Consider the following 26650-nt stretch of genomic DNA (forward strand, 5'->3'; position numbering starts at 1 on the left):
ATTTACCCATGAAAGATGAATATGGACAGAGACAAGATGGCTGAGAAAATATTACACCTCACCCTAGAGATCCTCTTCCGGCTTACTGGAGAGGTGAGAGATTCTGATAACGTCACATTACATCATTCTTATCTATGGGAATAACAGATGGACAGAACTGGAGAGCTGAGGACTCTGGAAATGTCTGTAGTGAGATTTATTAATGTGTCTCTCCATAACCAGGATTACACAGTAGTGAAGAAGACCTCTAGTGAGCGCTGTCAGGACCCTGTGTCTGAGGGATGGGGAAGACCCCTGAGTCCAATCACAGGACCTCCACCTCACCCCCTGATATATGAGGACATCAATGACCAGAAGATCCTAGATCTCACCTACAAGATGATTGAGCTGCTGACTGGAGAGGTGACACTGCTGGGAATGCTGGGACATTATACAGTAACGCTATGAAGGGATCAGGGGGATGACTGTATCATTGTATGTGTCAGGTTCCTATAAGGTGTCAGGATGTCGCTGTCTATTTCTCCATGGAGGAGTGGGAGTATTTAGAAGGACACAAAGATTTGTACAAGGACGTCATGATGGAGGTTCCCCAGCCGCTCACATCTCCAGGTAATAGACTGGACTAAATACACACCGCCTATAATTATCTATATGTAAAGAATAAATTCAGTCCCTGTATGCGTTTCCTCCAGATCTATCCAGTAAGAGGACAACACCAGAGAGATGTCCCCGTCCTCTTCTTCCACAGGACTGTAAACAAGAAGATCCCAATATTCCTCAGGATCATCAGGTAGATGGAGAGAAGGTGTCATGAGATCTCCCCTATGATGTGTAGACGGCTGTGAAGGTCTTGTGTACAGTCTTGTTTTATCAACCAGAATTATATGGTTTATACTTGTATAACGAGAATGGTGAAGATGGCTGGATTAGAGCTGATCGTTGGTGATGAGCGAGTGTATTCGTTACTATTCGCTATACGCATAGATAGTACGGTATTCGGGTTGCTAGTCATATTGCGAGTATTTGTGTACTCTCTTCTCTATATTCGGATGTCCCACCCTGCAGTTTTGGCGCCTCCTTTGCAGCCACTAAACATGCTGGGCTTCATAACTAATCGTAATGCCGCAGACATCTTGGTTGTGGCATTACTGTGATTGGCTGGGCGCCCAGAGTCATAGGATCTATTTAAGCCCTGCTGCTGCCATTTTGTGCACATTGCATCTGGAGCCTTCTAAAAGCATAGGGAGAGATTGCTGAGCTGCTAGGTAGAGTGTCTAGGCCTCTTGACAAAACAAAAGCCCTTTTAAGGGCTACCTGCAATGTATACTAGTTCTGTGTTTAAAGGAGCCGCTCACTAGCTCCATAATACCATCAAAAAATAGCTCTTTTCAGACCTGAAGACACATAACAAAGTCAGAGTACAAGGAGGGAGAGATTGTGTATTAGGTAGGGAGTGTATTAGGTAGTGTTCTTCCAGTGTCCATATTAAAACAGCTCTTGTCAGAGGCACAGCAATATTTTGCCAGCACACACAGAAGTAGCATTTTGTGCTGCCTTTTTTTTTTTTTTAGCACCGGTCTATTTTCCCTGCTGTTTTAGGGGTCAGAGCCTACCTTCTGTCCATATTAGTCCACTTAAACTAGTGTTTTGTGCCCTAGACAAAGCAGTAGTCCAAACATTTCCTACTGCCTGCTACAAAGCACGCACCAGGCCATTTTAACCACTATTTTGGCTGTGGCAGCTAGCTTGGCTTGTGCCATCATCATCTGAAAATCTGTCAACTAAACCCAAAATGCCAAAAAAGCCTGTTATGGGACGTGGACGTGGTGTTTTCAGTTCTGCGCGAGAAGGCACTCTGTCTGTGTCAGGTTAGAAGAAGCTTGATGCATCCACTATGTTCATGGAAAAATTTCCCAGTCTGGAACGTAAACGTGTGTGGAAGCCAGAAGAGCGAGAGCAGATTCTGTCGTGGATAGCAGACAAGGCCTCTACGCATTTGTCAAGCAGCAACAAATCTTCCACGACCACATAGTCTTCTGTAGATACACAGAAGACTGGCCCAACCAATCCTGAAGCTGGTTCTCCTTCCTCCAGCCATTATCAGTCACAGGAGACATATGACCCCAAGCTTGGCCACTCCGAGGATCTATTTGGTATGTATCCTTTAGTTGGCTCTGGACTATCACCGTGCAGCATTGAAGAGGGACAAGAGAAGGTGGCGTGCGTTGATGCTCAATATTTGGGGACCTACGGCCAGAAGAAAGCCACATTTTTTGTCTCCAGAGGTGGAGGCTAATGATGAGACACAGTTGCTATCAAGTCAGCCTACAATGTCAACTGGGAAGGAGGATTAGATGGAAGACGAGGTAGTCAATGATGAGTCCACTGATCCGACCTGGACCGTTGGCATGCATAGCCGTGACAGCAACACAGAGGAAGATGCATATGTAGCACCAACACAGTCACCAAGGGGTCGTGATTTGCCCAGAGTGAGAACTGGGTCAACTGTTCCCAAGAGCACCCTTGCTGTGCGCCAAGTCATGGCAAGGGGGCATTCAGCTGCTGTGTGGAATTATTTTTTCTGAAAGTCCTTCAGAGAAAAACATTGCAGTCTGTAGCATCTGCCATACCAAGTTGAGCAGAGGCCAGGGCAAAGGCAACCTACATACTCACCATCCAAGGCTCAAGTTCGATGCTTGAAAACCACCTATTCAGGAGACATAAATACAAAACAAAAATCTAGGGTGAGAAGACATCAGCCCACCACCAGGATATAGCAGTACTACCGGACTAAGGCACCCTGAAGGAAAAGTTCCTCCAGGGATGGGCCGCCCTCCAGGCACCCAGTCTTTCATACTTCAGAAAACGTACCTTCACCAGGTCACCTAGGATGTTCTTCCAAACTTCATCTACACTGAGGATTTTACTCTGCATCAAAACTAAAACTTGTGCGATCCACGTGAAATACCTGACCACTACACTTACTATGAATGAAATGGTTCGGTCTCTTCTCCCAAGGTCTCCGAACGCTCCATAGGCCCTTGCGGCATAGGACAGAGTAGCCAGCCAACCAATGGAAACTCCCACCCTGTTGTGCACCTCTCTGTATTAAAGGGACAATGAAGTATGAAGTGCTTCATGCTTTCCAGCATGTTAGCACAAGCCTCACGGGGGCAGCGCCAAGTCAAGTCCCAGTACTTCTTGAGGATCCTGCTAGAATTTAACAAACTCACCCCAACCTCCAGATCCCGACTTGGGCAGTCCTTGAGGACCAATGGACTCTGAAAATGAGAAAGCAAGACCCTCCTATCGAGGAGTTTCCTTGGGAGGGACCTCACCTACATTCCCAGACTCCACTGGTGGATCATTTTCAGAACAATGGTAACCTAAGCAGGGAGATGCCCATGCGGTGTGCTAAGATCCATCAATCTTCCCCCTGTCTCCCATTCCTGGAAGAAAGACTGAAACCATCCCTTGCAGGATAATACCCGCGGAAGAGCCCTCTCCTTCCAGAGGTTTGCCACGTTAACTTTCAAGAAGGTGTTCACTAGGAACACCACAGAGCTCACCATATCCAACCACCTTAGTCTCCTTGTGCGTTAAGTGACCTCCCGCTTGACTAGGTTCAGTCTATTCCCCCATAACATCTGGAAGAACAGACTGTAGACCCGTGTCCAAAGAGGCTCTGGCAAGACACAGATGCTGCCCAGGTAGATTAGCAAGGGGAGCAGGAAAGCTTTGCACAGGCCAACCCTTTCCCTCAGGCTCAAAGACCAACCCTTCCATTGGTCCACTCTTTGGGCGACACCTTTTGATTCTGCCTTCCCAGTTTTTCATGGGGTAATCACCCTGACCGAATTCGGTGCCCAGAACTTTGGCGTGTCCTTGTTGTTCGGGGAGGGTGTCCGGAAGATCAAACTCCGGATCTTCGCCTCCCAGCCAGAGACTTTCACACTTATCCTGGTTGACCTTGGACCCGGATGCCTCCGAGTAGTGCTCCACTTCTGACTTCACCACTATTGCCTCCTCTTGTGAAGAAACAATGACGGTGACATCGTCCGCGTAGGCCACTGCCCTCAGCATAGCCTCCGGTGCCGCCCTGCCCATCCACACCCCTGCCAATGATCCACAATTGAACCTTCTGAGAAAGGGATCAACTGCGAAGGCGTAAAGCAAAGGGCTAAGAGGACAGCCCTGACGGACACCAGATCCTACCCTTTAAGGTTGTCCAGTCCACCCATTTACCAGAGGGAAAGTCTCAGCCCCTGCATACAAGATCTTAAGCCAGTCCACAAACCCTCCAGGCAGACCATACCTCAAGAGTGGACCAGAGGTACTCATGGTTAACCCTATCAAAGGCTTTTGCCTGATCCAGGGTCAGCAAAAACTCCTTCCAAAGGCCTGACCTGCTTTGCTCCATGGCCTCTTGGACAACAAGAACAGCAGTAAAAGTGCTACGGCCAGGAACGCAACAGTGCTGAGCCTTCGTAAGGAGCCGGGGTGCAAACTTCACCAGCCTGTTGAAAAGTATCTTAGCCAAAATCTTCCTGTTCACATTGAGAAGTGCTATGGGACGCCAATTATCAATGCATGACGGATCCTTAGCCTTCGACAAAATGATCAAAGCTGACCTCCTTAATGATCTCGGCAGAGTGCCCGAAGAGAGACACTCATTAAACACCGGAGTCAAGAGAGGGACTAATTAGTCCCTAAAGGTCCTAAAGAATTCGGATGTTAAGCCATCCAGACCTGGTGACTTTTTGGGTCTAAGCCCATCGATCGCCAGTCTTGCTTCCTCTTCAATTTTGAGTACTGCACACACCTCGTGAGCAGTGAGCAGGCTATTATCAGCATAACCATCCCGCAGCTGTGTCTCTTGAAACAATCGCTGCTTAATCTCAAAGAGGAAGCTTTGAGTGCCCAGCATGTTGGTATGGAGCCAGATTTCCCATTGGGTGTTACTACCCAACCAATTCAATATTCTGAGGCAACAATGGGTGATGAGGGGGAAGATGAGGAGGGAGAAGACTTGTTTTTCTGTGCTACCGAGGGGACTTGTAATGCTACAGAGGGGACACCCAACCCAAGCTTCGTATCTGTCCAGGCTGGATGGGCTGGAGAGAACGAGGAGGTGGAGGAGGAGACGAGTCAGCGTGAGGAGAGGATGGGTACTTTTGGGGACACAGAACATTTGCCTTTTTGCAGCTTGACCCACATGGCACAGTTCATGTGTAAGTGTCTGTGGCAAGACCCTCGCGTGATACACATTTTATCCAACAACCTATACTGCTTGGCCACCTTTCTCAATCCACGGTGCAAGGAGAAATTTCCTTCTCTCCTTTTGGAGTCACCAAAGAGTTTTACAATGGAATCGTTCAAGAGGGCCGTTGTAGATCAGTTGCTGAAAATGTCACCCTCACACAATGCTGGTGGCAGAGGTACCAGCTCTTTTCTACACCAAGGGATAATGGGGAGAGACATGAACATCAGCTCCAATGGAGGTGGATCAAAATGTGCACAAATTGGGCTATTTTCAGTAAACCAGCACAACAGCAAGGTCTATCTGTGCCTGTAACAATGCCAAGGAGGGATAAATTGCTGAAGATGGTCAAGGGTTACTTAAGTGACCATACGTGCGTCGTTTCTGACACTTCAGTTCCCTTTAATTATTGGGTGTCTAAACTGAACACTTGGCCCGACCTCTCCTTATATGCCTTGGAGCTGCTGGCCTGCCTGGCTCCTAGTGTGGTGTCTGAGCGTGTTTTCAGTTCCGCTGGGGCAATCATCACTGATAGGCGCATACTCCTCTCCATGGAAAATGCAGAGTGGATTTACTTTTGCCTAGGACGACCTCTCCGAGCGGTCCTAGACACTGAAGTTTCCCGGCTTCACCGGACAGGAACAGATCAGATCCTCCTTGCTACCACAGTAAAAGCAGCTCCCCTCGGCTCGGCGTGTTTCTTGGCGAGACTTGACCATCTTGGTCTGATCGATCTGCATGGGTTCGGGCGAGCGTGCCCAGGGAGTTGGTGGTTGGGAGGCAGGTTTCTGGAAAACAGGAGTGAGACGAGGAAATCTTCTCTCCCGGGTAGTCTACTTAGCTCGTTCCAGGAAACTGATGTCAATCCGGGTAGCTTGTGACACCAGGTCATCCAGGGTGGTAGAAATGTCCCGGCCGGCTAGCTCGTCCTTGCTCCGTCCGGAAAGACCCTCCCAAAAGGTGGACACCAGGGCCTTGTTGATCCAGGCAAGCTCAGATGCGAGAGTACGGAACTGTATGGCATACTGGCCCACGGTGAGACTCCCTTGGCGGAGACGGAGCAATGAGGAGGCAGTATAAGTCCTTCGTCCAGGCTCATCGAAGACCTTCCGGAAGGCAGTGAGGAAAGCCGGAAGATCGGACACCAGGGGATCCCCTCTCTCCCATAAAGGGTTTAGCCATGCCAATGCTTCCCCGGTGAGGTGAGATATGATGAACGCCATCTTGGCCCGGTCGGAGGGAAACTGATGTGCCAGGAGTTCAAAGTGCAGCGTGCACTGGTTCAGAAAACCCCGACATAAGACGGGGTCACCCCCATAACGAGGAGGTGCAGAGAGCCGGGGTCCAGAGCTGGATGCCATGGCAACAGTAGGCTGAGGCGCCGCCAGAGCGGGTGCCGCTCGGCTTGAGGCGGATGCAGGTGGGACGGACAGCATCTCCAGGCGGGAGTTGACAGACCGCAGGTAGGTCAGGATGGTTTCCTGTTGGGATCTCTGACAAGAAACCTCCTGGTACAGGTCAGCAAGCGAAGGAGCCTGGGGGCCACCGGGTTCCATGGCCCGTGCAAACTGTTACAGATCCGGGTGATGAAACATCTGTGCTGCTGTGCAAGGAGGGGCATGACTAAGTATCAACTCGGTCCGACCAAGGTCGCACGGCGGCTCAGTCGACTCCGTGAACCAGGAAGGAAGTGAGCAGAGGGACCAGGTGCCACTCTGGGACCGACCTTGTATGAGAGCAGGTGACTCCCACGGGTCAGAAGGCAGGAACTGACCAGTACAGCGGATGAGCTTCGGCTGGCATGCTGACAGGTGGTCCGGGTAGACAAGCAGGCTGATTAGGCAGATAGTCAGGAGAGTGTTCCGGGTAGGCAAGATGGCGGCACAACAGGTAGCTGGCTGGTGCTTCCAGGTAAGCGGGCAGGCAGGCACGGCAGGTAACATGCAGGTGCTTCCAGGTAAGCAGGCTGGCAGGCACGGCAGGTAACAGGCAGGTTCTTCCAGGTAAGCGGGCTGGCAGGCATGGCAGGTAACAGGCAGGTGCTTCCAGGTAAGCGATAAAAATCACTGCACACGTAGAGAGGTATGGTATGCTTTAGGTGAAACTTTATTTAAAGGGTGATGCTTGAGGCGACTAGTGGACGTTTCGGCCCACACTGTGGCCTTGATCACAATGTCGCTGTAAGAAAATATGTACAAAAATATACAATAAGTACAACAAATAGGAAACAACATATATACCTACATATGTACAAAACAATGAATGAAAACATGTCCGTGTTATAATGCTGTTCACAGGGTACAGACAAAGTTCAACCATAATAAATCGCTTGTGGTGGAAAAAGATGGTATATCAACATACATGCTGCATTTTGAGAGCAGGTCATAATAACCACATGACAATGATCAGGGTCAAGAGTAAGAATTTTTTTAGAAGAAAAAGTGCGACTTACCAAGTGGATAGATACATCCGGGTAAAAAAGGAGAAGAATTACCAGTCAAGAAGAAGTGAGGGGCAATTCTTAGATAAGGAAACCTATAAAATATGAATGGGTTATCATTGACATGTTGATGGTGGATGGCAAAACATGGGGGATGGGGGCTTACCAATCCGGTAGGAGGTGTCTGGGTATAGACAAGGATGAAGTATGCCCGTCAGTTAGAAAAGTGCTGGATTCATGGTGTCCTGGAGACAAGGGCCACATCTGCTGGGAAATTATAAGTGGCGGACAGAAAAATATGGTCTGGTGCCATGCTGCAGTTGGCTCGGTCCTGTGTGCCACGTGTTTGGGATATATTTTGTGAGATATATCGCAATACACGTGGCACACAGGACCTCCTTCCCTTCCGAACCCTGCCATGCGCCTAAACAGTGGTTTTCCCCCACATATGGGATATCGGCATGCTCAGCAGAAATTGCACAACACATTTTGTGGTCCATTTTCTATTATTACTTTTGTGAAAATAAATTTTACTTCAGACCCAATTTTTTTTTATGTGAAAAAAGTTAAATGTTTCTTTTTTCCTTCCACGTTGCTTCAGTTCCTGTGAAGCATGTGACATAACTCTGATTTAAGGGCATAAGAATTCAAAGTTTGAAAATAGCAAAATTTTCACCAAATTTCAATTTTTTTTACAAATAAATGTAAGTCATATCGAATAAATTTTGCCACTCTCGTGAAGTACAATATGTCACTAAAAACAATCTTTGAATTAGTAAGATCCGTTGAAGCGTTCCAAAGATATTGCCTCATAAAGTGACACTGGTCAGAATTGTAAAATTTGGCTTGGTTATTATTGTCAAAATTGGCTCTAAGGGGTTAAACAACTCTCTTTAGTGCGATCATACAACATACAAGCCTCTGCTTGCTCAGATGATGCACTGTACTACTGTAGTGCTGTGTACTATCACTGCTTGTCATGTAATACTAACGGCCCGTACACATGAGATAAGTGTTGGCTGAACGGTCATTTGGCAGACGGCTATCTCTCCAGACTCCCCCATACACACAAATATTCCAGCTTTCCTGTGGTCTGTATGAGAGTCGCCTCCAGACTCCTCTAGCAGAGGATTATCTACAGGAAGAACAAACAGATTAGCCTCTGAAATTTAAAATGCCAGATCCTACTCTGCCCTGACATTATCTCTCGGGAAGCCCCCAAATACATTATATAGTCAACCAAACCTCCGAAATCAGTGCTTTCATTCAACCTCAGTCTAATGTGCTTATATTTGACCACATACAGTCATGGCCAAAAGTATTGAGAATGACACCAAAATTATATTTTCACATGATCTGCTGGCCTCTGGTTTTTATTAGTGTTTGTCTGATGTTTATATCACATACAGAAATATAATTGCAATCATATTATGAGTACCAATAGGTTATATTGACAGTTAGAATGAGTTAATGCAGCAAGTCAATATTTGCAGTGTTGCCCCTTCTTCTTCAAGACCTCTGTAATTCTCCCTGGCATGCTCTCAATCGACTTTTGGACCAAATCCTGACTGATAGCAGTCCATTCTTGGATAATCAATGCTTGCATTTTGCCAGAATTTGTTGGTTTTTGTTTGTCCACCCGTCTCTTGATGATTGACCACAAGTTCTCAATGGGATTAAGATCTGGGGAGTTTCCAGGCCATGGACCCAAAATCTCTATGGTTTGTTCCATGAGCCATTTAGTTATCACCTTTGCTTTATGGCAAGGTGCTCCATCATGCTGGAAAAGGCATTATTGGGCGCCAAACTGCTCTTGGACGGTTGGGAGAAGTTGCTCTTGGAGGACATTCTGGTACCATTCTTTATTCATGGCTGTGTTTTTAGGCAAGACTGTGAGTGAGCCGATTCCCTTGGCTGAGAAGCAACCCCACACATGAATGGTTTCAGGATGCTTTACAGTTGGCATGAGACAAGACTGGTGGTAGCGCTCACCTCTTCTTCTCCGAATAAGCTGTTTTCCAGATGTCCCAAACAATCGAAAAGGGGATTCATCAGAGAAAATGACTTTGCCCCAGTCCTCAGCAGTCCACTCCCTGTACCTTTTGCAGAATATCAGTCGGTCCCTGATGTTTTTTCTGGAGAGAAGTGGCTTCTTTGCTGCCCTCCTTGAAACCAGCCCTTGCTCAAAGAGTCTCCGCCTCACAGTGAGTGCAGAAGCACTCACACCAGCCTGCTGCCATTCCTGAGCAAGCTTGGCAATGCTGGTAGTCCGATCCCGCAGCTGAAACAGTATTAAGATACGGTCCTGGCGCTTGCTGGTCTTTCTTGGGCACCCTGGAGCCTTTTTGACAACAATGGAAGCTCTCTCCTTGAAGTTCTTGATGATGCGATAGATTGTTGACTGAGGTGCAATCTTTGTAGCTGTGATACTCTTCCCTGTTAGGCCATTTTTGTGCAGTGCAATGATGGCTGCACGTGTTTCTTTAGAGATAACCATGGTTAACTGAAGAGAAACAATGATACCAAGAACCAGCCTCCTTTTAAAGTGTCCAGTGATGTCATTCTTACTTAATCATGACTGATTGATCGACAGCCCTGTCCTCATCAACACCCACACCTGTGTTAATTGATCAATCACTAAAACGATGTTAGCTGCTCCTTTTAAGGCAGGACTGCAATGATGTTGAAATGTGTTTTGGGGGTTAAAGTTCATTTTCTGGGCAAATATTGACTTTGCAAGTACAGTAATTGCTGTTAAGCTGATCACTCTTTGACATTCAGGAGTATATGCAAATTGCCATTACAAAAAATGAAGCAGTAAACTTTGGAAAAATTACTATTTGTCTCATTCTCAATACTTTTGGCCATGACTGTAGTGCAAGAAATTCCCAGCTACATTAGGGACTCTAAATTTGTGGTTACTGTATTTGAAATTTTTTTTATAGCAAGAAAATTGGCTTTCATTCGATGTTGTTATACACACGTGGTCAAAATTGTTGCTACCCCTCTTTTAATGAAAGAAAAACCCACAATGGCCACAGAAACAACTTGAATTTGACAAAAGTAATAATAAATTGAAAATCTATGAAAATGAAGCCTGGATGCCTGGACAGAAATGATGGTACCCCTGAAAATAATGTGACAAAAGAGACATGTTAAATTAAGTTGTGTCCACTAATTAGCATCACTGGTGTCTACAATCTTGTAATTAGTCAGTGTGCCTGTATATAGGGTTACAGATACTCACTGTGCTGTTTGGTGACATGGTGTGCACCACACTCAACATGGACTAGAGGAAGCAAAGGAAAGAGTTGACAAGCAAAGGAAAATTGATGACAAATCAAAGAGACGGATTATACAAATGGTAACAAAAGAGCCCAGGATAACTTTTAAAAAGAGATTAAAGGTGAACTTCAAGCTCAAAGAACATCAGTGTCAGATCGGACCATCCGTCGTTGTTTTATCTAAAGTGGACTTCATGGGAGACGACCAAGGAGAACACCATTGTTGAAAAAAAATCATAAAAAAGCCAGACTGGAATTTGCCAAACTACATGTTGACAAGTCACTAAGCTTCTGGGAGAATGTCCTATGGACAGATGAGACAAAAATGGAAGTTTTTGGCAAGGCACATCAGCTCTATGTTCACAGATGGAAAAATGAAGCATATCAAGAAAAGAACACTGTCCCTACTGTGAAACATGGAGGAGGCTCTGTTATGTTCTGGGGCTGCTTTGCTGCATCTGGCACAGGGTGTCTTGAATCTGTGCAGGGTACAATGAAATCTCAAGACTATGAAAAATATTTAGATTTGAGAGTCCTCAGTGGTTGATACCATCTTTTCAGTTAGCCATTAAAAGGTAACAAATTGCAAGCTTTCGAGACTACTCAGGTCTCTTCATCAGGCATAGTATACCACAAAATCTGAAAAGTCACATATTTATGCACAATAAGACATACAAAAAATGCAATAGGTAAGACAGGTGATGAAAAGCAGAGTTATTATGGAAGAGATAAACAGTTCTGGCTATAAATATTTTAGCAGTTAATAGATAAAGAGTGTGAAGGTTTTATTGTCCTGTGACTAGGTCCAGTGTTGTGATGGCCTCACTTTCAGATCAGCAATGAATGTGTCGCATGGATTTATGTCATTCTACATCAACTAAGGAATTTGCTCCTCAGACTTGTGAGGTCATCACTACACTGGACCTAGTCACAGGACAATAAAACCTTCACACTCCTTATCTATTAACTGCTAAAATATTTATAGCCTGAACTGTTTATCTCTTCCATAATAACTCTGCTTTTCATCACCTGCCTTACCTATTGCATTTTTTGTATGTCTTATTGTGTATAAATATGTGACTTTTCAGATTTTGTGGTATACTGTGCCTGATGAAGAGACCGGAGTAGTCTCAAAAGCTTGCAATTTGTTACCATCTTTTCAGTTAGCCATTAAAAGGTATCAACCATTGAGGACTCTCAAATCGAAATATTTTGCTATCTACTGGCTAACATGGTACAAGAATATATATTTTCCCTATATCAAGACTATGAAGGGATTCTAGAGAGAAATGTGCTGCCCAGTGTCAGAAAGCTTGTTCTCAGTCGCAGGTCATGGATCTTGCAACAGGATAATGACCCAAAACACACAGCTAACAACACCCAAGAATGGCTAAGAAGAAAACATTGGACTATTCTGAAGTGGCCTTCTATGAGCCCTGACCTAAATCCTATTGAGCATCTTTGGAAAGAGCTGAAACATGCCGTCTGCAAAAGGCAACCTTCACACACGAGACAACTGGAGCAGTTTGCACATGAGGAGTGGCCAAAATACCTGTCGAGAGGTGCAGGAGTCTCAATGACAGGTACAGGAATCATTTGATTGCAGTGATTGCCTCAAAAGGTTGTTCAACAAAATATTAAGTTAAGAAGAACCATCATTTCTGTCAAGGCCTATTTCATGAGTTTAATTTTTTTTTTAATTCTGTGGAAACAGGGTTGAAAAGAAAATCCTGACTTTAATTTGTTCATTTTCAGAGAGTTTTAATTTATTACTTTTGTCAGATTCAAGGTATTTCTGTGACCATTGTGGGTTTTTCTTTCATTAACCCCTTCATGACCAGTCAATATGGTCATGTGAGTGCTTATTTTTTGGGGGACGAGTTGTACTTTTAAACGTCATTACTAGTTTGACCCTATCGTGTACTGGAAAACGGGGAAAAAAATTCCAAGTGCGGTGAAATTGCAAAAAAATGCAATTCCACTGTTTTTTTTTTTTTTGTTGTTTTTTTTTTTTTTCTTTCCACGTTCATTGAGTGCTAAAACTGACCTGCCATTATTATTCCCCAGGTCATTATGTGTTCTTAGACACCAAATATGTACAGGTTCTTTTTTATTTAAGTGGTGAAAAAAAATTCCAGAAAAAAATGGCACAATTTTCCTAGACCCTCAGCGTCTCCATTTTTTTGGGATCTGGGGCCGGGCGAGGGCTCATTTTTTGCCTGACGTTTTTATTGATACCATTTTGGGGTAGAACCGATGTTTTGATCACCCGTTATTGCATTTTATTGCAATGTTGCGGCGACCAAAAAAACGTAATTCTGGCGTTTGGAATTTTTTTCTTGTTACGCCATTTACCGATCGGATTAATTATTTTTTCGGTAAATTCTGAACGGGCGATACCAAATATGTGTGTGGGGGGTTTATTTTTTATTATTTTATTTTGAATGAGGTGAAAAGGGGGGTGATTTAAACTTTTATATTTTTAAAAAAATGTAATATTTTTAAAAACATTTTTTTACACTTTTTGCTTGCTTCTATAGTCTCCATAGGAGACTAGAAGCATCAACTGTCTGATTGCCTCTGCTACATAGAGGCGATGAGCAGATCACCTCTGTGTAGCAGAAATGCTCCTGTGCTATTAGCGCCGACCACTAGGTGGCGCTCATAGCAATCTTTTCATGACAACCACTGGGGTCTGTTGCAGACCCCGGGTTGCCATGCCCACCCATCAGTGACCCGCGATCACATGACGGGGTCACTGATGGGCGGGGTAAGTGACACACTTCTGGTGCGGCCCTGTTAAATGCCGCTGTCAGAGATTGACAGAGGCATTTAACTGGTTAACAGCCGCGGGTGGATTGCGATTCCACCCGAAGCTGTTGCAGGCACATGTCAGCTGTAAGAATCAGCTGACATGTGCCCGGTTCAGTGCGAGCTCAGCGCCGAAGCCTGTGCTGAACCGGGGGTGATGGCCTGGGGCGTGCTAATATGCCCCAGGCCAGTAAGGGGTTAAACGAGGGGTATTAACAATTTTGACCACGTGTAGCTCTATATTCATCCATACCACACAGTGTAGCATTAACTAGCCTGAGCTATCACTTGGATACCTATAGCACGTATACAGGAGAAATAAAAGATTTCATTATCATGTCAGTTAAATTTCTTCTGGATCATAATTATTTCTGCTTTGACAATCAATTTTTTTTTTTTTTTTACAAAGGAGGGAAGTAAGTATGGGCAGCAAATTTTCACGTCCAATGGGAGGAGCAACACATTTACCATGAGAGCAATATTTCTAGCCCAAAAAATCATCTGGTACGGTCGATTTATCGACGACCTCCTCCTGATGTGGGGAGGCACACAGGAGGAGGCATTGAAATTTGCACAAAATCTCAACAACAATGACTTCAATTTGAGATTCACACTTTGTTTTGAAACCCCATAAAACACTGTACATGGAAATTTTGGTATCAAATAACTCCTGTCTTTGTGGTCTTACAAACAAGCTTTTATAAATGCCTCAAACTTCTAAGTATGAATCAGACCTGAGATCTAACGTGATAGAAGAGGACAGTCCGGTGAAGACGGGAAACATATAGACGGCCGGTGGTGATGAAGTCGGTGACGGACTCTGGCCAAATACGTTTATAGAGCCATAGTAGAAGATGAAGATTTCGTCTTCATCATAAAGTAGTTATTTCTCGTGTCACGTGTAATCAGTATCTCCTGCAGTATTGCTAATGCCGATTCCAGTGTTGGTAAATGAGATGAGAATTAGCAATAAGGAAGATGAGTCTATGAGAAAGGTATTCACTTACAGATTGTGAGGAAGAAACTGCTTGTTGTCTGTGGCCTAAAATATATAGGCTTTATTAGTAGATGTAAAGAAGAAAACTAGATACTGTAAAACCTAAATCTCCTCAAATGTTTCCCTTATTTTCTCCAGTAATTGTATTATTACACAGGGTTTTTATGACGTTACATCTGCTCAACTTCTCATTCAGGTCTCTACAATATCGGATCCTCTCAGTGAATATCTTCTATATAAGAGAATTTTCCTGAACTACGCATCAAAGATGAATATGGACACAGACAAGATGGCTGAGAAAATATTACACCTCACCCTAGAGATCCTCTTCCGGGTTACTGGAGAGGTGAGAGATTCTGATGACGTCACATTACATCATTCTTATGTATGGAAATAACAGATGGACAGAACTGGAGAGGTGAGGACTCTGGAAATATCCGTAGTGAGATTTATGAATGTGTCTCTCCATAATCAGGATTACACAGTAGTGAAGAAGACCTCTAGTGAGCGCTGTCAGGACCCTTTGTTTGAGGGATGGGAAAGAACCCTGAGCCCAATCACGGAGCTTCCACCTCACCACCTGATACATGAGGACATCAATGACCAGAAGATCCTAGATCTCACCTACAAGATAATTGAGCTGCTGACTGGAGAGGTGACACTGCTAGGAATGAGGTGCTGGGACATTTTATAGTAAAGCTATGAAGGGATTGGAGGGATAACTCTATCAATGTATGTGTCAGGTTCCTATAAGATGTCAGGATGTCGCTGTCTATTTCTCCATGGAGGAGTGGGAGTGTTTAGGACAAAAAGATGTGTACAAGGACGTCATGATGGAGGTTCCCCAGCCCCTCACATCACCAGGTAATAGACAGGACTGAATACACACAGCCTTTAATTGTCTATATGTAAAGAATGAATTCAGTCCCTATATGTGCTTCCTCTAGATCTATCCAGTAAGAGGACAACACCAGAGAGATGTCCACATCCTCTTCTTCCACAGGACTGTAAACAAGAAGATCCCAATATTCCTCAGGATCATCAGGTAGATGGAGAGAAGGTGTCATGAGATCTCTCCTGTGATGTGTATACGGCTGTGAAGGTCTTGTGTTCGGTCTTGTTTTATCCACCAGAATTATATGGTTTATACTTGTATAATGAGAATGGTGGAGATGGCTGGATTAGAGCTGATCATTAGTGATGAGTCAGTGTATTCGTTACTATTCGCACGGATAGTACGGTATTCGGGTTACTAGTTATATTGCGAGTATTTGTGTACTCGCCTCGCTATATTCGAATGTCCCGCCCTGCAGTTTTGGGGCCTCCTTTGCCGCCACTAAACATTCTGGGCTTCATAACCAATCACAGTAATGCTTCAGACATCTTGGTTGTGGCATTACTGTGATTGGCTGACCACCCAGCTTCATAGGGTCTATTTAAGCCCTGTCGTCATTTTGTGCACATTGCATCTGGAGCCTGCATTCTATAAGCATAGGGACAGATTGCTGAGCTGCTAGGTAGAGTGTTTAGGCCTATTGATAAAACAAAAGCCCTTTTAAGGGCTACCTGCAATGTATACAAGTTCTGTGTTTAAAGGAGCCGCTCACTAGCTCCATAATACCATAAAAGAATAGCACCGGTCTATTTTCCCTGCTGTTTTAGGGGTCAGAGCCTACCTTCTGTCCATATTAGTCCACTTAAACTAGTGTTTTGTGCCCTACACAAAGCAGTAGTCCAAACATTTCCTACTGCCTGCAACAAAGCACACACCAGGCCATTTTAACCACTATTTTGGCTGTGACTGCTAGCTTGCCTTGTGCCATCAACATCTGAAAATCTGTCAACAAAACCTAAAATGCCAAAAGACTGTTGTTAAGGGATGTGTCAGTGGTGCGCGAGAAGGCACTCAGTCTGTGTCAGGTCCGAAGCAGCTTGATGCATCCACTATGTTCATGGAAAAATTTCCCGGTCTGGAACGTAAACGTGTGTGGAAGCCACAAGAGCGAGAACAGATTCTGTCTTGGATAGCAGACAAGGCCTCTACGCATTTGTCAAGCAACAACAAATCTTCCACGACCACGCAGTCTACTGTGGATACACAGAAGGCTGGCCCATCCAATCCTGAAGCTGGTTCTCCTTCCTCCAACCATTATCAGTCACAGGAGACATATGACCCCAAGCTTGGCCACTCCGAGGGTCTGTTTGGTACGTATCCTTTGGTTGGCTCTGGTCTATCACTGTGCAGCATTGAAGAGGGACAAGAGGAGGTGGCGTGCATTGATGCTTATGTATTTGAGGACCTATGGCCAGAAGAAAGACACTTGGCGGAACATTATTTTTTGTCTCCAGAGGTGGAGGCTGATGATGATGAGACATAGTTGCTATCAGGTCAGCCTACAATGTCAACTGGGAAGGAGGATGAGATGGAAGATGAGGTAGTCTATGATGAGTCCACTGATCCGACCTGGACCATTGGCATGCATAGCCATGACAGCAACACAGAGGAAGATGGATATGTAGCACCAACACAGGCACCAAGGGGTCATGGTTTTCCCAGAGTGAGAACTGGGTCAACTGTTCCCAAGAGCACCCCCGCTGTCTGCCAAGTCAGGGCAAGGGGGCGTTCATCTGCTGTGTGGAATTTTTTTTCTGAAAGTCCTTCAGAGAAAAACATTGTAGGCTGTAGCATCTGCCATACCAAGTTGAGCAGAGGCCAGGACAAAGGCAACCTACATGCTCACCATCCAAGGCTCAAGTTCGATGCTTGCAAATCTATTCAGGAGACATAAATACAAAACAAAAGACATCAGCCTACCACCTGGATATAGGAGTACTACCGGACTAAGGCACCCTGAAGGAAAAGCTCCTCCAGAGACGGGCCGCCCTCCGGGAAGCCAGTCTTTCATACTCCAGAGACCGTACCATCACCAGGTCACCTAGGATGTTCCTACAAACTTCATCTGCACTTAGGATTTTACTCTGCGTCGAAACTAAAACTCGTGCATTCCACGTGAAATACCTGACCACACTTATTATGAATAAAGTTGTTTGGTCCCTTCTCCCATGGTCTCCGAACGATCCATAGGCCCACCCGGCATAGGACAGAGTAGCCAGCCGTGGCCCACCAATAGAAGCTCCCACCCTGTTGTACACCTCTGTATTAAAGGGACAATGAAGCAGGAAGTGCTCCATGCTTTCCAGCATGTTAGCACAAGCCTCATGGGGGGGCAATTCCTGTCCTCGGAGCTCCTTTACTTCAAATTGCCCCTTACACACAGCTTACCTTGGAAGCAGCGCCAAGTCAAGTCGCAGTACTTCTTGGGGATCCTGCTAGAATTTAACAAACTCAACCCAACCTCCAGATCCCGACTTGGGCAGTTCTTGAGGACCAATGGACTCTGAAAATGAGAAAGCCAGACCCTCCTATCAAGGAGTTTCCTCAGGAGGGACCTCACTCCCCATATTCCCAGACCCCACCGATGGATCATTTTCAGAACCGGGATAACATAAGCCGGGAGATGCCCATGCAGTGTGCGAGGATCTTTCAATCTTCCCCCTGAAGATTGATGGCTGAAACCATCCCTTGCAGGATAATACCCATGAAGGAGCCCTCTACTTCCAGAGGTTTGCCACGTTAACTTTCAAGAAGGTGTTCACTAGGAACACCACGGGGTTCACCATATACAAGCACCCTAGTCTCCTCGTGCGGTAAGTGACCTCCCGCTTGACTAGGTTCAGTCTATTCCCTCATAACATCTGGAAGAACAGACTGTAGACCCGTGTCCAGAGAGGCTTTTGCAAGACACAGACGCTGCCCAGGTAGGATTAGCAAGGGGAGCAGGAAAGCTTTGCACAGGCCAACCCTTTCCCTCATTCTCAAAGACCAACCCTTCCATTGGTCCACTCTTTGGGCGACATCTTTGATTCTGCCTTCCCAGTTTTTCATGGGGTAAGAACCCTGGCTGAATTCAGTGCCCAGGACTTTGGCGTGTTCTTGGGGTTCGGGGAGGGTGTCCGGAAGATCAAACCCGGGATCTCCGCCTCCCAGCCAGAGACTTTCACACTTATCCTGGTTGACCTTGGACCCGGATGCCTCAGAGTAGCGCTCCACTTCTGACATCACCACAATTGCCTCCTCTTGTGAAGAAACAGAGGGTGACATCGTCCGCATAGGCCACTTCCCTCAAGATAGCCTCCCGTGCTGCCCTGCCCATCCACACCCCTGCCAACGATCCACAATCGATCCTTCTGAAAAAGGGATCAATTGCAAAGGTGTGAAGCAAATGGCTAAGAGGACAGCACTGACGGACACCAGATCCTACCCTGAAAGGTTGTCCAATCCACCCATTTGTTTCAATTGACATTTCTCGTGTTGGAGCTATGATTCATGTCAGTTCACTTGGTGCAACAGCTCTCCAAGGTGTGATCACTTCTTTTTAGATACAGACTAACGAGCTGATCTAATTTGATGCAGGTGTTAGTTTTGGAAATGAAAATTTACAGGGTGATTCCATAATTTTTTCCTCAGGATTCAGTGATTCCATAACATAATTTTTTCCCTCTGCTTGGTCTGAAAAATATTACCCTTACTGAGTATCACATTTTTAATCTTGATTTCTTTTAGTGTTTCTTAAAGACCTAAAGTTGCCATTTGAAATGAATTTAGTTTTGTGCCATGTCTATGATCTGCTTTTTTTTCAACATTAAGCAACTGAATGAGCATCCTCCGAGCACAGTGATTCCATAATTTTTGCCAGGCGTTGTACAATGGAATCGTTTAAGAGGGCCTTTGTAGATCAGTTATTGAAAACATCACCCTCAGATAATGCTGGTGGCAGAGGTACCAGCTCTTTTCAACACCAAGGGATAATGGGGAGATACACGAACCCCAGCTCCAACGGAGGTGAGGGGAAAATGTGCCCAAATTGGCCAATTTTCAATAAACCAGCAAAACAGCAAGGGCTATCTGTGCCTATAAAAATTCCAAGGAGGAATAAGTTGCAGAACATGGTCAAGGGTTACTTTAAGTGACCATACGTGTGTCCTTTCTGACGCTTCAGTTCCCTTTAATTATTGAGTGTCTAAGCTGAACACTTGGCCCGACCTCTCTTTATATGCCTTGGAGGTGCTGGCCTGCCCGGCTGCTAGTGTGGTGTCTCAGCATGTTTTCAGTTCCACTGGGGCAATCATCACTGATAGGCGCACACGCCTCTCCACGGAAAATGCAGACAGACTTTGATTAAATTCAACAAGGACTGGATATCTCCACAGTTTGTAATCCTTCCATATGACAGCAAGCCAACCTAAATTCACCAAAAATGCAGATTCATGCTACTGCTGTTAACCTCGCCCCCTTCTCATAAAAACCAGATTCCTTCCTTTGTCAACCGTGACTCAGCCCATAGGGCTAATTTTTACAAACTATGCACATTGTGCAGTGGACAAACCAGGACAGTATTCCTACTCCAGCCTAACTACTATTTGTGATTGGAGGCCTTTGGCATAGTGGCTTCCTGCATCAACCATGACGCAGCCCATAGGGCTAATTTTTACAAACCCTATGCACATTGTGCAGTGGACAAATCTGGAATGTACAGTAGTCCTACCAAACTAATATTTGTCATTGGAAGTTGATGGAGGGACCGCCCAAATGTCCACAGCTGTCCCTCCAAGTCGCATGTTACAGAGCCACCTGAGGCCTCTCAGGTAAAAGATCTACATACATACAAGTACGTTCTAGCTGAGCTTGTAAAGTGCTGGGGAATAGCAAACTGAAAATGATTTATGACAGAGGGACCTACAAAATGAATAAGTCAGGGCCCTCCCAATTGTAAAAGGTGAAAAAAAGCCACAACATTATGTGTGAACAAAGGCTAAAAGGATATTTTTTAGCTTTCTCTAGTTTATTTAGCCTTGTATACAAGTGATTGTGCAGGAAAAACTGTTTCTTAATCTTTTTGGCCTGTTAAATGCAATTTAGGTTAGGTTTGGTAGTTGTTCTTATGTGTCTGTAAAGTGGCGTAATACTGCGACAAACTTATTCCCAGAAACCATATGTGAGTCAGAAATGCATGCAGGCTCATTCTCCAGGCTCTTTCCATTCTGTTTCATCACTTTCCCATCCATTTCAGCCTTTTCCTAAGGGCCCCAGGCCCCTTTGTAGGGTCAAGCAGAAAACTGCTCGCATTTCCCATTGAGTTGCATTGTACTCGCTATTTGGAATGAATACGCGATTATTACAAAGTACTCGTTACGAGTATAGCGATTACGAATATTACGGTACTCGCTCATCACTACTGATCATATATGTGACTTCTCCATCTGTCTGTGACTTGTACAATATTTGTTTCAGGGTGAAGATCTGACCCTTATTAATACTACAGAGACATATGTGAGGGGTGATGAGTGGTGTAAAGAGGAGATTCCTACATATGACCACCCAGGTGAGTAGTAACCACTAAATGCAGAGAAGTCACAGATTCTTCTCAGTCACCGGCTGTGGCTGCTTTATCGGTGGTGTAGTCCGGCCGTATCACAATCGTGTGATCACCATTTTGCCTCTAGACCAAAACATTGTCCTCCACCAAAAACAGTTCAAATGACTTTGGGCATTGAAATCCCTTTTCTGTAGAACTTACAACCTGGAAGATCCACCTACCAACTGAAATTAGAAGATCCTGACTGTTACCTGCCCAGATCTGTAAACTACCAATCCAAAGGACAGCATATGTAGGAAGTGCTGATATCTTATTGGATGAATCTACCTTCTCTCCCTTCTGTGCTGCTGAATGTGCTCATATGGTCCCTAAAAGACCAGATCCAGTCTTTATGACCAAACCTCGCTTTTATGATAGGCAACATTAAACGTGCAGTGAGGGCCAAGTGTGAATTTCTGTATAATAACAGAGTTTCCCTTTACCCTGGCTTTTTAATTTCTTTTTAAACCAAATAACTTCAAATAGGTAAAGTATACAAAAAACATTACACCTGTGCTATGATATATCTCTAAGCTGTGAGTGGCTGATGGCTGTAAAAAATGTATTCATGTCTGCAGGAGATATGTTGGCATGACTTGATCCCTGGTTTTATGGATTCACTCCACGTCATAAATTATATTATCGATCCTAAAGAATTTAGATACAATTTATCCTGAAATGGGGAGCAGTAATACTTTCTCTACTCTTCTGGTCAGGACTCATAGTAGCTCCAATGGTCCACCATAAATAAGTGCAACTCTGATTTAGTGTTGGAATTGTCCCCCCCCCCCCCTCCCAAACATACATTCTTGTTGGGGATGTAACGTGTTTTTTTATTCTGTCTTCTTTTTTTTATACAGCTCCATTCTGTATGATAGTGTGATTGTGGTGGGATCGGCCTGTCTCACTTAACTCTGTAATTCCCTGGTAGTCTTTCAAAATAGATCTCCATTGTCTCTTCCAAATGCCCGAGTTCTACATTTAAGACACCTCAGCTCTGCAGTATTGTAAAAAGTTCGCATTAAATGTATATTTCTTCTTGATACTCATCTGACAGAAAATATTGGCCCTTACTATAGTTTAAATTGCCAGGAGTTACCAAGATGCATACTCGAATTACCCCAGAGAGGTTTCACCACTAGTTACTCTTTTTTTTTTGATCTTTTCATTAGATGTGTTATTGTCTATAGTCAAAGTTTTGCCCATCACCCTTTAACCCCTCTACATTGATCTGTACTTACACAAAGACCCCTAGGATTGGATTTAGTGTTGCCTGCTGTTCTGTGGTGTGAGATGACAAGAAGAATAGTCAGGTAGCCGGGTCAGAACCAGGAGGGCAGAGAAAATACAAAATCAGAAGACATAATAGTAGTCAGTAAACGGGCCGGGATCACAAGAAGAAACTAAGAAGAAAATACACAACACGGGAGCTGAACACAGAGGACTTAACCAGCGGAGAACAAGGCTGTATCGGGCAACTTCCGGCATTATGCATGAGCTTTAGTAGGGTGTGGTGCTTTCCATTTGAGTTAAGTAGGGATCATATTTGACTTTGGAAGAGCGGATTTTGCTGTATTGGTTTATGGAAGCCATGTTTCTTTTCAAGAGTTTTTGAGTCGCTAATGATGTGGAAACCTCTGTTTTTCCATTGACAGATGATGGACCTGAGTGGAGGCTTGTTTTTTGTGAGATGAGTAGGGCTAATTTTTACAAACTATGCACATTGTGCAGTGGACAAACCAGGACAGTATTCCTACTCCAGCCTAACTACTATTTGTGATTGGAGGCCTTTGGCATGGTGGCTTCCTGCATCAACCATGACGCAGCCCATAGGGCTAATTTTTACAAACCCTATGCACATTGTGCAGTGGACAAATCTGGAATGTACAGTGGTCCTATTATTGGTATTATTTTCGCATATTTCATATATGGGAGGCAGAATGGACAAACAGTTGAACACCAAGCTCTACTGGTTCATGCTATGAGGTTTTCTATTAGACTGTGAGTTGTCTTGGTGAATAATTCAATATTTTTACATAACTTGCCATTTGTACCAACAGTTTAAGTAGAAATGTTCAAACATATAAAGTTCAAGAATATTTTATTCAAATATAATACTTTTTTTTTACTTAGCAGATGACTGTACCAGGAGATCAGAGGAACAGCTGACATCTTCAATTTTCAAATCAGATGAGCTGGAGATCTCACAGGATACAATTGAAGTGAATGCTGTTACTCCAAATTTACCATCATCCCTTCACAGCAAAGATGTGTCATCTTATCCTTTCAAACAGGTCCTATCTTCTGATTCATTACCGACTACTAAGGAAAATCAAAGTCACACAATAAGCATTAAAAAACTAACTGCTCCTAAAGCTAAGAAGCCATTTTCACGGTCAGTTTATGGAAATAGTTTTCCTCTCAAAAATTTTTTTCTTAAACTTCAAAAAATTCACGCAGCAAAGAATAGATTTCCTTGTTTCAAGTGTATGAAATGTTTTAATAAGAAAGCAAGTCTTCTTAGTCACCAAAGAACTCACACAGGGGAGAAGCCTTTTTCATGTTCAGAATGTGAGAAATGTTTTACAGGGAAATCAAGTCTTATCAAACATCAGATAATTCACACAGGGGAGAGGCCTTTTTCATGTTCAGAATGTGGGAAATGTTTTAACCGGAAAGCGCATCTTGATAGACATCAGAGAACTCACACAGGGGAAAAGCCTTTTTCCTGTTCAGAGTGTGGGAAATGTTTTTTCCGGAAAGCACATCTTGATATACATCAGAGAACTCACACAGGAAAGATGCCTTTTTCATGTTCAGAATGTGGGAAAAATTTTACAGAGAAATCAGATCTTGTTACACATCAGAGAACTCACACAGGAGAGAAGCCTTTTTCATGTTTAGAATGTGGGAAATATTTTACAGAGAAATCAAGTCTTGCCAAACATCAGATAATTCACACAGGGAAGAAGCCTTTTTCATGTTCAGAATGTGGAAAATGTTTTAACCGTAAAGCGCATCTTGATAGACATCAGAGAACTCACACAGGAAAGATGCCTTTTTCATGTTCAGAATGTGGAAAATGTTTTAACCAGAAATCAGATCTTGTTACACATCAGAGAACTCACACAGGGGAGAAGCCTTTTTTATGTTCAGAATGTGGAAAATGTTTTAACAACAAATCAGCTCTTGTTAGACATCAGAGAACTCACACAGGGGAAAAGCCTTTTTCCTGTTCAGAATGTGGGAAATGTTTTACAGGGAAATCAAATCTTGTTAAGCACTCGAGAACTCACACAGGAGAGAACCCTTTTTCATGTTCAGAATGTGGGAAATATTTTACAGAGAAATCAAGTCTTATCAATCATCAGAGAATTCACACAGGGGAGAAGCCTTTTTCATGTTCAGAATGTGGGAAATGTTTTAACCGGAAAACGCATCTTGATAGACACCAGATAACTCACACAGGAAAGATGCCTTTTTCATGTTCAGAATGTGGGAAATGTTTTGCCGAGAAATCAGATCTTGTTACACATCAGAGAACTCACACAGGGGAGAAGCCTTTTTCATGTACAGAATGTGGGAAATGTTTTAGCCAGAAATCAAATCTTCTTAGTCACCAGAGAACTCACACAGGGGAAAAGCCTTTTTCCTGTTCAGAATGTGGGAAATGTTTTAACCGGAAAGCGCATCTTGTTAGACATCAGAGAAGTCACAGAGGGGAGAAGCCTTTTTTATATCCTTAATGTAGAAAATGTTTTACTTGAAAAGACACACTTTTAGCAAGAAAAAATCTTGCTAATAAATGAGTGCGTCCTATAGACTGGAGGTAGCTTCCTGTGACCGAGAACAATGAGAGACAGTGTCCTTCCTGATCAGTGAGAGAACTGCTCTCTCCTCCAGCCCCACACTTATCTGATTGGTGCAGAGGAGATGAAGGTACCAGGACCTGTACAGAGGCTGCACATCCTGACTGAGCAGCTGAAGAACCTAGCTCAATGACCTTTCAGATTATGTAACACTGTTTTACATATTTTTAAAAGTTGTCAGGTTCCGCTATGAACTGAGCCATTTCTTAATGAGTTTGACCTCCTGAATTCAAATTGGACAATTGAGTTTTCCTTTTACTGCTACATATAATTAATGATAAAAGTTTCAGTACTTTGAAACATTATTATTCTTGTAAATATACAGATGCAGAATATTTTGTTATGCCACTTTTTTGATATTTATTTAGAGAAAACTTAGAAAAATTCAAATAACTAAAACCTGTCTAAACCTTATTGCGAATTTTAAACAGTTACAGAAATTGCACTACAAAATTAGTCCTCATTCAGTGACAACTGTTTTTTGCTTGTTTCTTGTACTCCTGTATCGGATCATCTATTAAAATTATGTAATCTGCAAGCATTGATGGATTTCCTTTTTCCTTGATATCTCTTCTCCATAGCTGCAATATCTTGGTTACATCTCTCACCACCCTCGTCTCTCACTACTCCACAGTTTGGTGTAAGAAAATTCTAGAATGTAAGAAATTAATCATTAAGGACATGTTACAGCCAAGATCCTTATATGTTTTGAGGAGAAATAACACCAACTCTTCATAGTTTCTGTATCTGCCCTTGAGTTTCCCAAAACGTTAGTTACCACAAATGCAAATCTAGACCATACAGCCTTTTCCTTGCCCTGCAACAACTGAAGAAACTCCTCATCTTGAAAAAGCTTACAAATCTGAAGTCCAATAAAGACTCAGTCTTTTATATTTGCTTCCAGTGGCGTACCGCCAATGGCGGCAGACCACGCCACTGCTATGGGGCCCGTGGCTGGAGGGGGCCCATGAGGGCCCCAAGCAGCGTGGAAACGAAGAGGATAGGTGAGTAGGAGGTTGCGGCTGCAGAAGAGCGGGTTGCGCAGTGGAGGAGCGGGGCACACACTGTAGCCGGCTGCTGCGGCTACCACGTGTCCCCGCTGCTAAAGGGACATGAATATTATCTCTTCTCCACTCCCATGGGCGTGGAGAAGACGGAATATTCATTCTCTTTAGTATCGGGCACGGAGGAGCGCTGAGCCCCGGCTCCTGCTGTCAGTGCAGAGGAGTGAATGTGCCGGCAGCCGCTCACCTCGGCATCTGAGAGCGCGCACAGCTCAGATGCCGACATGAGCTGCAGCAGACAGGACTCAGCGCTGGAGCAGAGGTGAAGAAGGAAGGGGAGTATAAGTGTTTATTGTTTTGTGTGCAGTGATTGGGTGGTTGAGGAGGCCACACATACCAGGATACTTGGATTGAGGAGGCCACACATACCAGGAATGGGGGATTGAGGAGGCCACACATACCAGGATCTGGGGATTGAGGAGGCCACACATACCAGGATTTGGGGATTG

General features: G+C 44.2%; 1 pseudogene; it reads left to right on the forward strand.

Moving 5' to 3' along the window:
• On the forward strand, nt 1-25675 carry LOC141220318 (uncharacterized; annotated as a pseudogene).
• The last annotated feature ends 975 nt before the right edge of the window (nt 25676-26650 follow it).

The sequence above is a fragment of the Phyllobates terribilis genome, unplaced genomic scaffold, assembly GCF_046119375.1.
Source record: "Phyllobates terribilis strain yellow unplaced genomic scaffold, ASM4611937v1 Scaffold_280__1_contigs__length_2496652, whole genome shotgun sequence".
NCBI classification, from domain to species: Eukaryota; Metazoa; Chordata; class Amphibia; order Anura; family Dendrobatidae; genus Phyllobates; species Phyllobates terribilis.